General features: G+C 37.6%; 1 protein-coding gene across 1 annotated transcript in view; it reads left to right on the forward strand.

Moving 5' to 3' along the window:
• The window catches only part of MAST4 (microtubule associated serine/threonine kinase family member 4), an 808,407-nt gene that overhangs the window by 1,540 nt on the left and 792,874 nt on the right, over positions 1 to 13,993 (forward strand). The window lies entirely within an intron of this gene.

Genomic DNA, 13,993 nt, shown 5'->3' on the forward strand with positions numbered 1-13,993 from the left:
GGGTGTAGCATGGAGAGGTGAGTTCCCAGGCATCCATACCACCAGGTGCTTTGTTCGTGCCGAAGGGTTTTAAAAAGATATCTTGGCCAAAGACTTGCCAGTTCTGCAAGATGTTCTCTTTGGTCCTTTTAGCCTAAAATGCAGCCCTTGGCTTTCTGAAAAGATATTCCTACAAAATTTATGATCCTCACAGCAGATTCATTTGATGGTTCTTTGGTTCTCCACTTCCCCTGTCCTCCTGGGCCTCCTATGCCCTCTTCTTTGACTTGGTGCCTTTGGAATGCAGCTGCTAAGCTTGTTACTAGGGTAGCTTTAAAGTTGTTTATATAGGACGTCTCTTATGGTGAAGTTGGTTTGATTAGATTTGCCCATCAGATTCTGAGCTTCTCCTGGGCCAGGACAATCTTTTGACTTTTTTTTAATTCCCAGCCTTAACACAGTGCCTGGCACATGGTAGGTACTTAATAAATGCTTAACTTATTACTCAAAGTAGTAAATAGAACTGTGACCGTGAAATGTCTCCCCAATAAATTAGTTTTTCAGGTCAAAATAGTATTCTTTTTGTTTTTGATCTCCTGTCAAATGAATAGCTGTGCCTAACAGAAATAAAAATCAAAGATTTCCTGAGGTCCATAGCCAGGGAAACCCAACACCCTAGTTTTCCCACCCCAAGAAAGAAGTTTGACTTTGGCCATGGATACTTTTCCAAGGAAAAGAGATTCTTTCTATCAGACAACAAGTATTAAGTTCTTATTTTGTGCCATGCATTGAGCTGGAAACTGGAGATACAAAAAGAGAAAAGTCTCTGCCCTCAAGAAACTTAAATTCAAGGGTGAGAGAGAGTGTAAACCAGAACATACAAGATTAATATAGCAGATGGAAGATAACCTGTTATTATCTGACCTTGAATTGAACCTTCTGAGACTGACCAGGTGGTCTCAGGATGAATCTGATTTTTAGAGTTGGCCCAGTGTGGACCCAAATGCGGAAACTGAACTGGTATCTCTAGCTTTTCATAAAGCTACTCTATGGGCCTTGGTTTTCCTCCTCTAGAAAATGAGATACTTGAACTAGATGATGTTTAAGTCTCCTTTTTATGTCTTAATGTATTGTATTCTGTATTGCAGAGCAGATGGACCCAGACTTGGGATGGGATCCACACTCTGTAAGCTGGATAGGGCTGTTTTGGCCTGGGGAAAAGAGTTCTGGGAAATAACTCTGGAATTTGCCTTGACTAGCACTGGGATATAAGAGAATGCACATTGGTTGGAGGCTGCAGACAGGTCTGTTGACCTATCGCTATGTCCTAATTTATTGTTAGAATTCTATAACTTTAGGGCAGGATCGTCTAGTCTATTGAATTCTTAATCTTTTTTTTTTTTTATGTGTGTCATGGGCCCCTTTGGCAGTTTGGTGACTTTTATGGACCCCTTCTCAGAATAGATTATAAAGGAAATGAAAGATTAGTGTAAATTTAGATACATTTTCCCCCATCCAGATTCATGAACCATGGGGTCCTTGGACCCCAGGTTAAGAATCCTTGGTCTAATCTAATCCTCTTGTTTTACAGATGAGGAAATTGAGGTCCAGTAAGACTGATTTACCCAGTTACATGAACAACACATAACCCAAGTCTTTTGACTCTCAATCTAGTTATCTTTCCCCACTGTATCATGCATTCTACTTATTAAGATTGATATACTTTACAAAAGTTCTGCATTTTCAGCAATGTAGGTCCTTCTTTGGCTGAAGATCTGGGTCTTAGTAAATGATTTCTTTAATTGCTGTGGCCAAAAAACTTTTTTTTTTTGCTGGTGGTCTGTTTATCTCTTGAGGATGTCCTACACTACTCCACGTAGCTAATGTTTGGATAATAATCAGATCTTTGGGGCTCTACTTGAAAATTTCTTTGCTTGCTAGGATCAGACAGACTCTTATGTTTTGCTGGCATGGCCCTCAAGAATCAAGGTCACCTGCAGCACAACAGAATAGTTCTGTAGTGGAAGACTATTAATATTTATTTTAGAGGGGAACATTTGAGTTGCCTTGTATTAACCCTGTAGGAGGCTAGTTGTGGTCAGTGTCATGGTCTGCTAGTTAGATCACAGGACTGGGAGTCAGGGAATCTCTCACTTTTGATTTCAATTCTGTGGCTGATTTATTGCCTAGCCTTGGGCAAATTGTGTTGTGTTGGTGTTGTAATACTTCCAAAGTAGGAAATAAAGAGAACTTATCTCACATGAATGTGTTGTGTAGGTTGATTGATGAAAAAAAGAAATGGAAAGATTAACATTTGTAGTCTTTGTGAAATCTGAGCAAATTTCATGTGAATTGATACATGTTAAGTACATAATAGTAATATTGCAAACTCTAAAACTACTTAGGCAAAGATAAATCTTTTGTTCTGAGAAATTGGATACTAAACAAAAAAATGAGTAGCAGTTTTTTTTGTAGGTAGTATGCATTATTCTTAAGGGAAAGAACACATTTTAGTCTTCATTCTCCAGCTCTTACAATAGCATTTCTTAATGCTTGATAAAATTTTGAGATGAGAGGAAACCTTGATGTGGCCAGTTGGTTGTTTGTCACTATTGAGTGGTCAAATTAGAATAAATCTGGAGATGTTTTCATCTGCTCAGGCACAGGTAGGAGTATATTATATATATGTATGTATATTAGAAATATATGTATATATATATTAGAAATATATATGTATGTATATTAGAAAATCTGTATAATCTGAAAAGAGGAACAACTTTTTTTTCTAATATAAATTTTGCAATTGTTTTTTTTTCCTGGATTTCCTAATAAAAATGCTAAAGTCTAGCTTGAAGACCAACTTTTGAAAATCTTCGTAACTCAGCAAATCTAATCATCGCTAGAAAGTTTAACATTACTATGTTGTACTGGAAAGGCTTTTCAATAGATTATATTTAAGAAAGTCGGTGGTCATTCAATAATTCAATATTTTATCTTGTTATTGTCGATGGAATTTAAAGAAACTCCAATCATTCTTAGCTTTTAAAATAACACTTTAGTTTTACATGGCATAGCTTCAAGTTTTCCTGTATTTCAGATTAAACACATAAACCACAGCTGGTGTAGTTTAATTTTTTTATTTAAATAAACTGTTTCTGACCCTTACTACTTGTCCCTTAATATTATGGGATTGTGAGAAGGGGGCATTCCTCTTAGCAGTAAAGGTGATCATATTGGGAAGATCCTACAGTAACTATTTTGGCTCAGAAAAACATTTTTTTTGACATCTGCTTTTGGCTGGAGAAAAGTGATTATACCACTTTTGAAAATAACTTTAAATTTTGTGGCTTGGATGAATATCAAGCTTCAGACTTTGGTAACTTGTGATGCCTAAACTCTGTAGGTCTCAAACCAAGAAGTTAAACGGCCCACACTTGGAGAAGGATGAAAAAAATGTGTTAAGAAGTTTTGCCAGCTAGAATGGAAATAGAGATATAGTGCTATGGAGACACCTAAGCCTTATTGATACTCTTGTGCATTAACTAGGGACTGGCCAGATGGCAGAAAAAGGCTTTGATGGCAGTTAAAAGGATATCACCTCAAGATAAAATGGATTATTTATACCTGATTCTGTTTTCTGTTTCCTGACTGATGGCAAGAACAGTATGGATATGGCTTTAAATCTTTGCCTTCCCATCCCTCACTCACTTAATAGCGTTTTGATGGTCTGATCTGTTTAAAGCTTCTTTGGAGCTATCCAAGGCTTGGAACCAATAGTTGGGGGGTGGGGGAGAACTGCTGAAATTCAGGTCTATTTGGATGCCTTTAAAAATTGCAATTAAATTCATTGGGTAAAAACTTTGGGAACTGTCTGAGCTCTGCTTAGACTAAAGCAGATGATTTTTTTGGTGACATTCCCAAATGCCAATTGTAATGTTTTTCCAAACTCCTTTACCTTCATATCAAAATCCATATTTTTGAATATGAGAAGAGAATTGCCTAACAAGTATTTTGCTAAAATGTATTTTGGGGCTGTTTGGTGGGATATGTTACCTTTTATAGATATGCCCAGTGTCAGCTTGAAAATGATAATTAGGTAAGGTTTGGAGCAGATAGGCATCTTTAGAACCACAGATCTAGTTTCTTTATTTAATCAAGAAGCTAAGGAGAGAAAATGAATAAAGCCCTAGCACTTATTCTTTTATCCTATAGATGTGGGATGGGATTGGATGAATCACTGTTGTCATCTAAGGTGATGGAGTAGAGAGGACTGAGGTTCTCCGGAAAGGGTTTAGCCCAAACAACATTTGCTCAGGAAATATAAAGAATTGCTCACTATTGATTTTTTTGGGGAGATTTTCCTCCTTTTGCTGTTTTAAATTGAAGACTTTATATATTTTAAATAAGTAAAGATGATCTTGGATCTTGAAGAATGCTTGTACTTTAGAAGGCAGTATCTTTTTTTTTTTTTTTGGTCAACCATAATATCACCTTTTGAAAGAAATAGGGGGTGTTTAGTTTTAATTTTGGTTATCTTTAGAAGCAGATTGAAGGACTAGTTCTTGGGTTTAAAGATCTGTAATTGTGGGCATAAATGCCTCTTTTCAATGTGACTTTTCTTAAGATTGGTATTTTCCTTAATGGGGAATATTAATGGGTGGACCGGTTGGAAGAGGGGGGAGTGGTGTTGAGGTGTGGATTGACAGATTGACAAAGGTAAACTGCCATGAAATGCTTATTTCTGCTGTAAATTCCAGGAGAATTACTTAGCTTGAAATCATTCTGAGGGGGAATTGTTCTGAGATTAGTTCTGTCAGTTTGTGGAACTTTTAACATCTGTGTACTGCCTCAGATTAGGAGGAGAGAGATGGATTAAGATGGAGGGTTTGGCTAAAGAGGAGAACTTTAAAGACTAGAGGCTTCCCAGTTTCCTTCCTCCCACCATTCCAATGTCAGTCAGTCATTACGTACTTAAGTACCTTCTGGGCAGCTAGATGGTACAGTGGATAGACCAGCCCTGCCTGGAGTCAGGAAGACTCCTCTTCCTGAGTTCAAATCTAGCCTCAGAAACTTACTAGCTATGTGACCCCGGACAAGTCACTTAATCCTGTTTGCCTCAATTTTTTTCACCTGTCAAATGAGCTGAAGAGGAAATGGCAAACCGCTCCAATATCTCTGCTAAGAATACCCCAAATCAGGTCACCAAGAGTTGGACATGGCCATGCATGAAACCACTGAACAATTACAACAATTATATTGAAATATAGGTATTGGCCATGGAGACTATATAGTCTGTGTTACTGAGGAGGCTGAAGCTGGTGGATCGATTGAGCTTTTGAATTCTGATCTGGTACCAATACCATGAACCCCAGAGTGGAGAGTGTTTGGTACCCTGCCTTGCCCTGCCTAAAGAAGGGTTTCTTGTCCCAGGTTAGAAACAGAGTAAATCTAAGCTTCCATACTGATCAGCAGTGGAATCTCTGGTGAGTGGACACTATACTTCAGCCTGGGAGAGATAGTAGATGTAGTCTGAAAGAAAGGCAGTTATCAAGATATAAAATAATAAGTTCACAGACCCCAGACATCCTGTCCTAGAAGAAGCTTGTAGAGAAGGCTATGGAAGAACAGGCAGTTGTTTGTTGAATGATCATTGCATATAAGGCAGATGTCTCCTACAAGAAAAGAGTTTCCTATTCTGGGATATCTTGGGGTGAAGGAGAGAGCTGGGTGATATGTGTAATGAATGATGATATGGTATCTTTCATTCCAAGAGTACCTCTGTAATTTAATATTACTTAGTTTTTATATACTGTAGTGATCTTCCACTGAAGAACTTATGTCCTTTTAATGCCCATAAATCTGTTTGGAGCCAAGCAGTCAATATTACCCTGATTTTATATATGGAGAAACAGACTTGGGAAGAGTAAGTCAGTGGCAAAAGCAGCAATAGGCTGAAGTTCCCTGGTCTCTTATCCAAGAGATTTTTGCAACATTTACTATTTTGCTGTGTAAACATCTAGTAGTTCCAGGCAGGCTGCTTATTCATGAGCAGTCAGGCATAAAACCTGGTGTATCACTTTTAATTTCATGGGGGCAGTGTTTCTTATGATATACAGACAGACAAGTTTTATGGTATATGGTTCATTAAGCCTTCTATTAATACACACACACACACTCACACACTCTCTGTCTTTCTCTCTAGTTTATGGGACCCTTGCTTGCTCTTAGTGATCATTTATTAAATAATATCCTAAAACAACCAGCGTACACCTTAAATTGCTAGTTGCATCTATCCTTACCATTACCAGCAGCATTATAGGACCACCAATTAAGGGTATGGCCCTTTCCTTCAAGTTTAACCCCATAATTCTATATAGGCATCATTTATTTCTTGGACGGAGGAGGAAGTGACAAGGAACTCATTCAGAATGAATGTCTATTTCTGCACAAACATGTAGAGCTTGAAAACATTTTGGCCTTTTATTTAATGACCATCCAGCACTTAGAGCACCTTTGAACCATCCTGCCTCTGATGCTTACTACCTTTGTGACTTTGGGTTAGTCACTTAACATCTGTGGGCCTCAGTTTCTTCATCTGTAAAATGAGGGTTTTGGACTTGGTGTGTTCTGAGGATCTTTCTAACTACTAATCTATGATCCTTTTATCTACCATAAAAAGATTTTTTTTTCTTTGGTTTTGTATTAACTTCTTGAGACTTAAACCTAGCACTGTCTTTAATGATTTTCCTTGAACATAGCAATAATAATAATAGCTAAAATTTATACTGTGCTTAAGAGATTGCACAGCACTTTACATACATAATCTCATTAAATGCTCACAATAATCCACTGAGGTAGGTGTTTTCTTTCTTTTTATAATCTCCATTTAATCTACACGAGATAGTATTCCTACAGTAGGAGTGGGGAGCCTTCGGCCTCATGTGGCCCTCTAGGTCCTCAAATGCAGCCCTTTGACTGAATCCAGACTTCACAGAACTCGTGTTTGGAAGTTTGGTTTCAGTTAAAGGGCCCCACTTGAGTGCCTAGAGGGCTACATGTGGCCTTGAGGATGCATGTTCCCCACCCCTGTCCTAAAGCATAATATAGCATAATGCCTGGCACCAGTAGGATCTATATAAATGTTTATTCCTTTATCCTTCTGCATTTTACAGATGGAAAAACTGAGGCTAAAGGCTAACTGCCTGAGTTATTCAGGTTTGAAAAGCCCAGTTTCTGGGACATGATTTGAACACTTGTGTTTGTGTGTTGTGTGTCTCTGTCCTTCCCTCTCTCAGAAAATAGATTGCTGGGCTAGACTGGAGTTCAAATTTGATCTCAGATACTTACTAGCTATAAGACCCTGGGCAAGTCACTTAACCTGTTTGCCTCAGTTTCCTCAACTGTAAAATGGGGATAATAAAGAACCTACCTTGAACTTTTTGTGAGGATCAAATGAGATATTTGTAGAGTGCTTAAGGCACATAGAAATCTTACTCTCTTCCTCTTCACTTCCCTCTCCTAAACCCAGCATTTAATCTACTATAGACTACACTAGTGTAAGTTCATAGCTCTCTAGTCTACATCTTAGAATTTTGTGCACAGATTCTTCCTTGTTCAGTATCCTTGGCCCTATCACTTCATTTCTCCAAAATACTCAATAAAATCTAGATCCTAATAGTTTTACCTTTGTTTAAGACTATGACTGAATGGTCTAAACTTTGAAATTAGCAGGAAACTGATGGGAGGGTGAATCAAAAAATGCTGGTGTGTACAACTGGGATTCTTGCAGTATCTGTCTTTAAGTTCTAATATATAATATGACAATTTGACTTTAATCGTTATGTTTGGAGAGCACGATTCTTTGATCCTGATTCTTCTGCCTGAAATTTTGCTGTTTATCTAATGGAGGGCAAGTTCATGAGGAAGCCAAACTTGCTTTTTTGTATGTGGTGTGAAGTTGGACATGTCAGGATAAATCCTATAGGGTCAGTTCTACTCTAGAAATTGCTGCATTTTTTAAAAGCATAGATTTGAAATTTGATGGTTCAGACCCTACATAATTTGAGAACGCTGGTGATCCGAAGTGTGAAATAAAGGCTACATTTTCCATCCTTGCCTTTGATCCTTAGGTTTAGAATTATGGTGTTTTTCAAAATTGATTTAAAAGTAGACCATGTGACAGGCATTTTGAGGCCTAGTTGTCTTTTTAGGCATTCCCATGGCACAGATGTCTAACCTTCATTTCCATGCATATATCCTATAAATATGGGGGAAGGGGAAGAAAATGGGTAACATAATGTTTGTTATTGTAGTTGTCCACATCAGGGGTGGGGAACCTGTGCCCTTGAAGCCTTCTAGGTCTTTGTGTGTGGCCTTTTGACTGAGTCCAAGTTTTACAGAACAAATCCTTTTATTAAGGTGATTTGTTCTGTGAAGTTTGGATTCACTCAAAGGATCATATTTGAGGACTAGAGGGCCACATGTGGCCTTGAGGCCACAGGTTCCCCACCCCTGGTCTGCTTTTAAATCTCAATGTATTTCCATAATATAAATGTGTTTATGTAAATTTAATTCTATGGTCTTTTAATTTGCCATGAAAATTTTTTTTTGTGGGGTTTTTTTTTATGTGTGTGTTTGTTTTGTATTAACTTCTTGTGGCTTAAACTCAGTATTTTCTTTAATGATTATCCTTGAACATAGGAATAATAATAATAATAGCTAACATTTATATTGTGCTTCAAAGATTGCAAAGCACTTTACATAATTTTATTGAATCCTTAGAATACCTCACTGAGGTAGGTGTTTTGTAATTTATATTTATAATATGCTTGCTCTTAACTACATTGAAGTAAGGAAGTTTAATGTACTTGTGAAGAAATATTTCTTGCTTGTTAATGGTGAATTTTTTAGATTATGTTAATTCTATATTAAAACATGTGAGAACTGTAACTTTTGACTTTCTGACTTTCATTCATATCTAGAGTACTGTGTTTCATTCTGGGAGTCACATTTTAGGAATAATGTCAATAAAGAGGAGGGCAGCCAGGATTTGAAGGACTCTGATTTATGCGTGCAAGAGCCTGTTGAAGGGCCTGGCATGTTGATCCTTCAGAAGAGAAGACTGGGGGTTAGGGGAGAGAATGGTGGGCTGTCATAGCTGTCCTTGAATTTGAAGGGTTGTCCGATAACTTTGTGTGTACTCAGCGAGGGCAACAATTTGGTGATGAATGTTAGGCTGTGAAGAGCATAATTGCATAGAAGGACAATTTATATTCATAAAAAATTAAAAAGATTGGTCTGCCAAAATTATGACAACTAAAATGTTCTTGTTTCAAATCACTTCTCTGAAGTGTCATCTATATACTAAGGCCATTCTCTATTCATGTGTCTCCGTTGCTTATGCCTAAGGTAATCATGGGGATTAAATAAACACACGTACTTGAATTTACCAGAAGATTATAGTACCATCTCTATGTACTAGAATGTTTGGAAATGGGATATTTTGACTAATTGAATATTTTCATTCACTGAAAAGTTAACCTGAAAACCCATTTTGATCTGGTTTTTGTTGCTTAAAATCTTTTTGAAATGTATCAGTATGGTTTTCCTACCTTAGTGAGCACAGCATATGGAAAACATTTGAATCTTCATTACCTGTTATCTGTATACATTACTGATACATGTGACATGGGTCTATAATGTGGTGTAGAGGTGAACTCCTATACCTAACTGCAAGCAAAAAAAATCAAGAAAAAAAGGAAGATTTTTTTCTAATGCCAAATTTTGTTTGTGTGGCATTTGCTTCTTTTTCCTGAGATAAGATGAGTACAATATACCACCCTCCTCCAACAAAACAGAACCGACTCAGTTAACAATCATTTATTAAGTGCCCACTGTTTGCCAGGCTCTGTGCTAAGCACTTGTTAGCACTTAACAGTTCACATAATCTTCAATGACTTCCAATTGCTTATGAAATAAAATATAATGTCTTTAGACTGGTATTCAAGGCCCTCCACTATCTGGCTACAATCTGCCTTTCCAGCCTAATTTATATCTGAATACTCACTTTTGTATATTCTACACAAACATAGAATAAGCTGTATTTTATAACTTAGTATAGTATAAGACTCAAATCAAGTTAGAATCTTAGCTACCCATAATAACTTTGTGATTATGAACAAATCATTTTAGCTTCAGTTTCTCAATCTGTGAATGGGGATGGTAATAATCTGTATTGCCTGATTCATAGGATTTTTGTGAGCAAAACCCTTTATAATTCTCAGTCCTGTATAAATATGGGTGATTGAACTCCGGTCAAACTATGTAACTCCTTGTTCCCTAGTCCAATCTTGTCTCCTCCTCATGCTGTGCATTTGTACTGGACATCTCTTATTTCTAGAATGCACTTATTTGTATCTTTCTCTAAGAGGTCAGGTACTGTCAATTCAAGGAAGTCCTGATGTTCTTTTAGCTAAAAATGAGACCTTTTTCCTTGGCTCCCTTATTCTATTCTTTAATGTCTCCTATGCATTTTATTACTTTCTAACTTGTATTAATAGTAGTAGCTAACACTCTGTGCCAGGTGCATAGTAGGTGCTAAAGTATGCATGGGTATAATCTCATTTGATCCTACAAACAACCCTGTGATGTAGGTACTATTATTATCATCATCATTTTACAGTTGAGGACACTGAGGCAAACAGAGGGTTAAGTAACTTGCCCAAGGTCATACAGCCAGTAAAGGTTTGAGGCTGGAATTGAATTTGGGTCTTCTAGCCTCTAGGTCCAATGCTCTATGCACTGGATCACCTAGCTGTTATAAATAATTTATGAATGCTGAACTGTATTACCTTCCTATCAATTTTATTCTTTTGAGAGTGCCTTGTCTAGACTGGAAGTACAGGGGCTACTCATGGGGCCTTTGACCTGCTCTATTTCGTTAACCCAGGTTGTTCAGTCATTTTTCAGTCATGTCTGACTCTTCAGGGCCCCATTTGAGATTTTCTTGGCAAAGAGCCTGGGGTGGTTTTCCATTTCCTTCTCCATGTCATTTGACAGATGAGAAAAATGAGGCAAACAGGGTGAAGTGACTTGCCCAGGGTCACATAGCTAGTAAATATCTGAAGCTAGATCTGAACTCACGAAGAGTCTTCCTGACTCCACATCCTTGCTTAATCCACTATGCCACCTAGCTGCTTACACCTTCCTTAACCGAGACTTCCTTAAGAGATCTACTGCCTTCTACTCCAAGTCCAGTCCATTCAGCTAAAACAAAAAACTGCACAGTGGAAAAAGCCCTGAGTTTTTTCACTGAATTTGGAGTCACAGAACCTGACCCTGTGACTATTGGCAGGTCATATGATCGCATCAGTTTCCTTATCTATAAAATGGGGGAGCTGGATGTAGCTGCTTCGAGAACTCTTCCAACTCCAGCTTGATGACTCTGATGGTTTTTGTTGCTGTTTTTATTCTGTATCTTTACTATAAATGCCAATTCTAAGTCAACAAACATAGTAAGTTGAATTTGAACGTCACCTTAGTAAACATCTCATTCCATACAGTTGGCTTATTTTTGCTAGTTAAAATTAGGTGATAATTGCTAACTTTTATAAAAGGAATGGCAGTCAGCTGAAGTTTGTGGCTGGTTGTTACAGGTCTTCCCTTCCCTAATGGAATAGATGAGGCTCAACAAAGTTTGCCCTAAGTGACTCCCCAGTTGCTGTATTATAAAAATAAAGATGAATTGTCCTGGGAAGTTAGTTTTGCTGGTGGATCTAATTAAGTTACCCAGAGCAACAAACCTTTTAAAAATCTTGTGTTTAAAGGCAAAACTATAAATTCTGATAAAACACTAACCACATTAAATTCTAGAAATAATACTATGCTACTGAACTCACAGAATTGATACAGAAAATGAGAAATATGTAACAGTATTAAAAGAAACTGGAAATATAATTTTCTTAAGCTAATCACTCAAGTTTGTTTTCCACTATGGAGGAAGTAGTCGCTGACATGTTACAATTCTGTTATTTTGACCAGCTTAAAACTACGTCAACATGAATTTGAGGTTCCTGGAATTTTCTTTTTCATTGTGCCTTATACTTCTGGTCTTTTGGTCAGGACAGCTGGCTTGTCTTTAGAGGCAAATGTCTTTGTAGTTTTTTAGCGACTTTGTGGATGTGTGGGCTTTAAAGGATGAAAATACCTAATGTTCAAATAAAAAATACATTAAGGACCTACTATGTATATGGCAGTATGAGAGATAGGAGAGGTTCTAGGGTGGTTTGTGCATTCAGGAAAATCTGTAAATACTTTAAAACTGATGAAGAGGGATAACTGAGGAAGAAGGAATCTCCATATATCTCTTATATTTCATTTCCCTTCCTGGAATGTGTTTTTTGGGAGAAAGGGATCAGGCTCGGTTAGATAAGTGTTGGATTAATTGGTTTTTAAGATTTTTTTCCCCAACTTACTGATGTTGGGACTAGCCTGGACTGTGAAAATCAGGCTGATATTGGGAAGCCAGAGATTTACAATCTTTCAAATTAGTTGACAGAGATATTTTACTCTGTTATCATCAGTGTACACATAGTCAACTATGCCTAAAGCTACATAATGTACCTAGTATTTTAAGTAAAATTGTGGTTTGTCTTTGGTTAACTTCTATACCCCCCCTGGTCCCTCTCCCTTTATTTTCATATTAGCTTAAATTAACATCAACAAAAAAGAAAATAGTGTAGACTGCTTTAGGTACAGATATTGTTGTTTAGTCAATTTTCAGTTGTGTCTGACCCCATTTGGGTTTTTTTTTATGGCAAAGATATTAGAGTTGTTTGACATTTCCTTCTCCAGTTCATTTGACATATGAGGAAACTGATGCAAATAGGATGTAATGTTAATGGGATATGAGATCTTCCTAGCCCATTAATAGGCCTCACATGGAGCCCAATAAGGGAAGCTTGTTTAAGGGAGGCTTGCTTATAGGAAGGCTTTCACACCTTTTGCTAATTTCTAATTAGGCACTGAGTCCTGCTGTGATGCCTTCAGGCTCTGAGAAGTATATTTACTCTCAGGGACTCACTCATGAGAAGGATCTTGTGATTCCTTGGCCAAGATTCTGAGTGGCTGTACATTCAGAGCTTCCCATCTGCTCAGATGCAAAGGTTCTCTCAATCCAGGGATGTATGTAAAGTGTATATTTGATTCAGGCAATCAGAGTCCTGTCTGTTGGTCTTTATTTCTCTGCTTGTATTTTCTCTGCAGTTCAGGTGCTGACCTTCCCCCTGAACTAGTAAATGTAATTAAGAAAAGATTGCTGACCCCTTAAACAGCTATCTTTCCTGGTAAAGCAGATCTAAGAACCTGTGCTAGCAGCCATCCTGGGTATGCCAGTGTGGTTGCTGCTACACAGGGTTAAATGACAAGTCCAGGATCATACAGTAAATGTCTGAGTCCGGATTTGAACTCAGGTCTCCCTGACTCCAGGCCCAGCACTCTATCCTCAGTTCTATCTAGCTGCCCGTGAGATACAGGTATTAGCCATAGGTATACAGAATACAAAGTTTATGTAAAGTGCTTTCCAAGCCTTAAAGCATGATACAATTCTAAGCCACTAATGTGATGGTGGTAATGATGATGGTGAAGAAGAGGAAGAATGGTATAGTAGATAGAGCTGTGTGTGAATAAGGAAAACCTAGATTCTAGTCCCATAGTAGCTGATATGCTGCCTCTCTGGTCCTGAGACAGCTGGGTGGCTCAGTGAATCGAGTTAGGAAGATCTGAGTTCAGTTTTAGCCCTAGACACTCACTAGCTTTGTAACCCTGAGCAAATCACATAACCTCTCTCTACCTCAGTTTCCTTATTGGTAAAACGGGCGTGATAATAGTCCTTGCTTCCTAGAGTTGTTTTGAGTATAAAACGAGATAATATTTGTAAAGTTCTTTACAACCTCAGAGTCCTTTATAAATGCTGTTATTATCATTTAACCTTTTAGCCCCTCACAAAATTCTTTAG

This window comes from Petaurus breviceps, unplaced genomic scaffold, assembly GCF_028583685.1.
Source record: "Petaurus breviceps papuanus isolate PSGF00001 unplaced genomic scaffold, PetGlider_PUasm1.0 229, whole genome shotgun sequence".
NCBI lineage: Eukaryota > Metazoa > Chordata > Mammalia > Diprotodontia > Petauridae > Petaurus > Petaurus breviceps.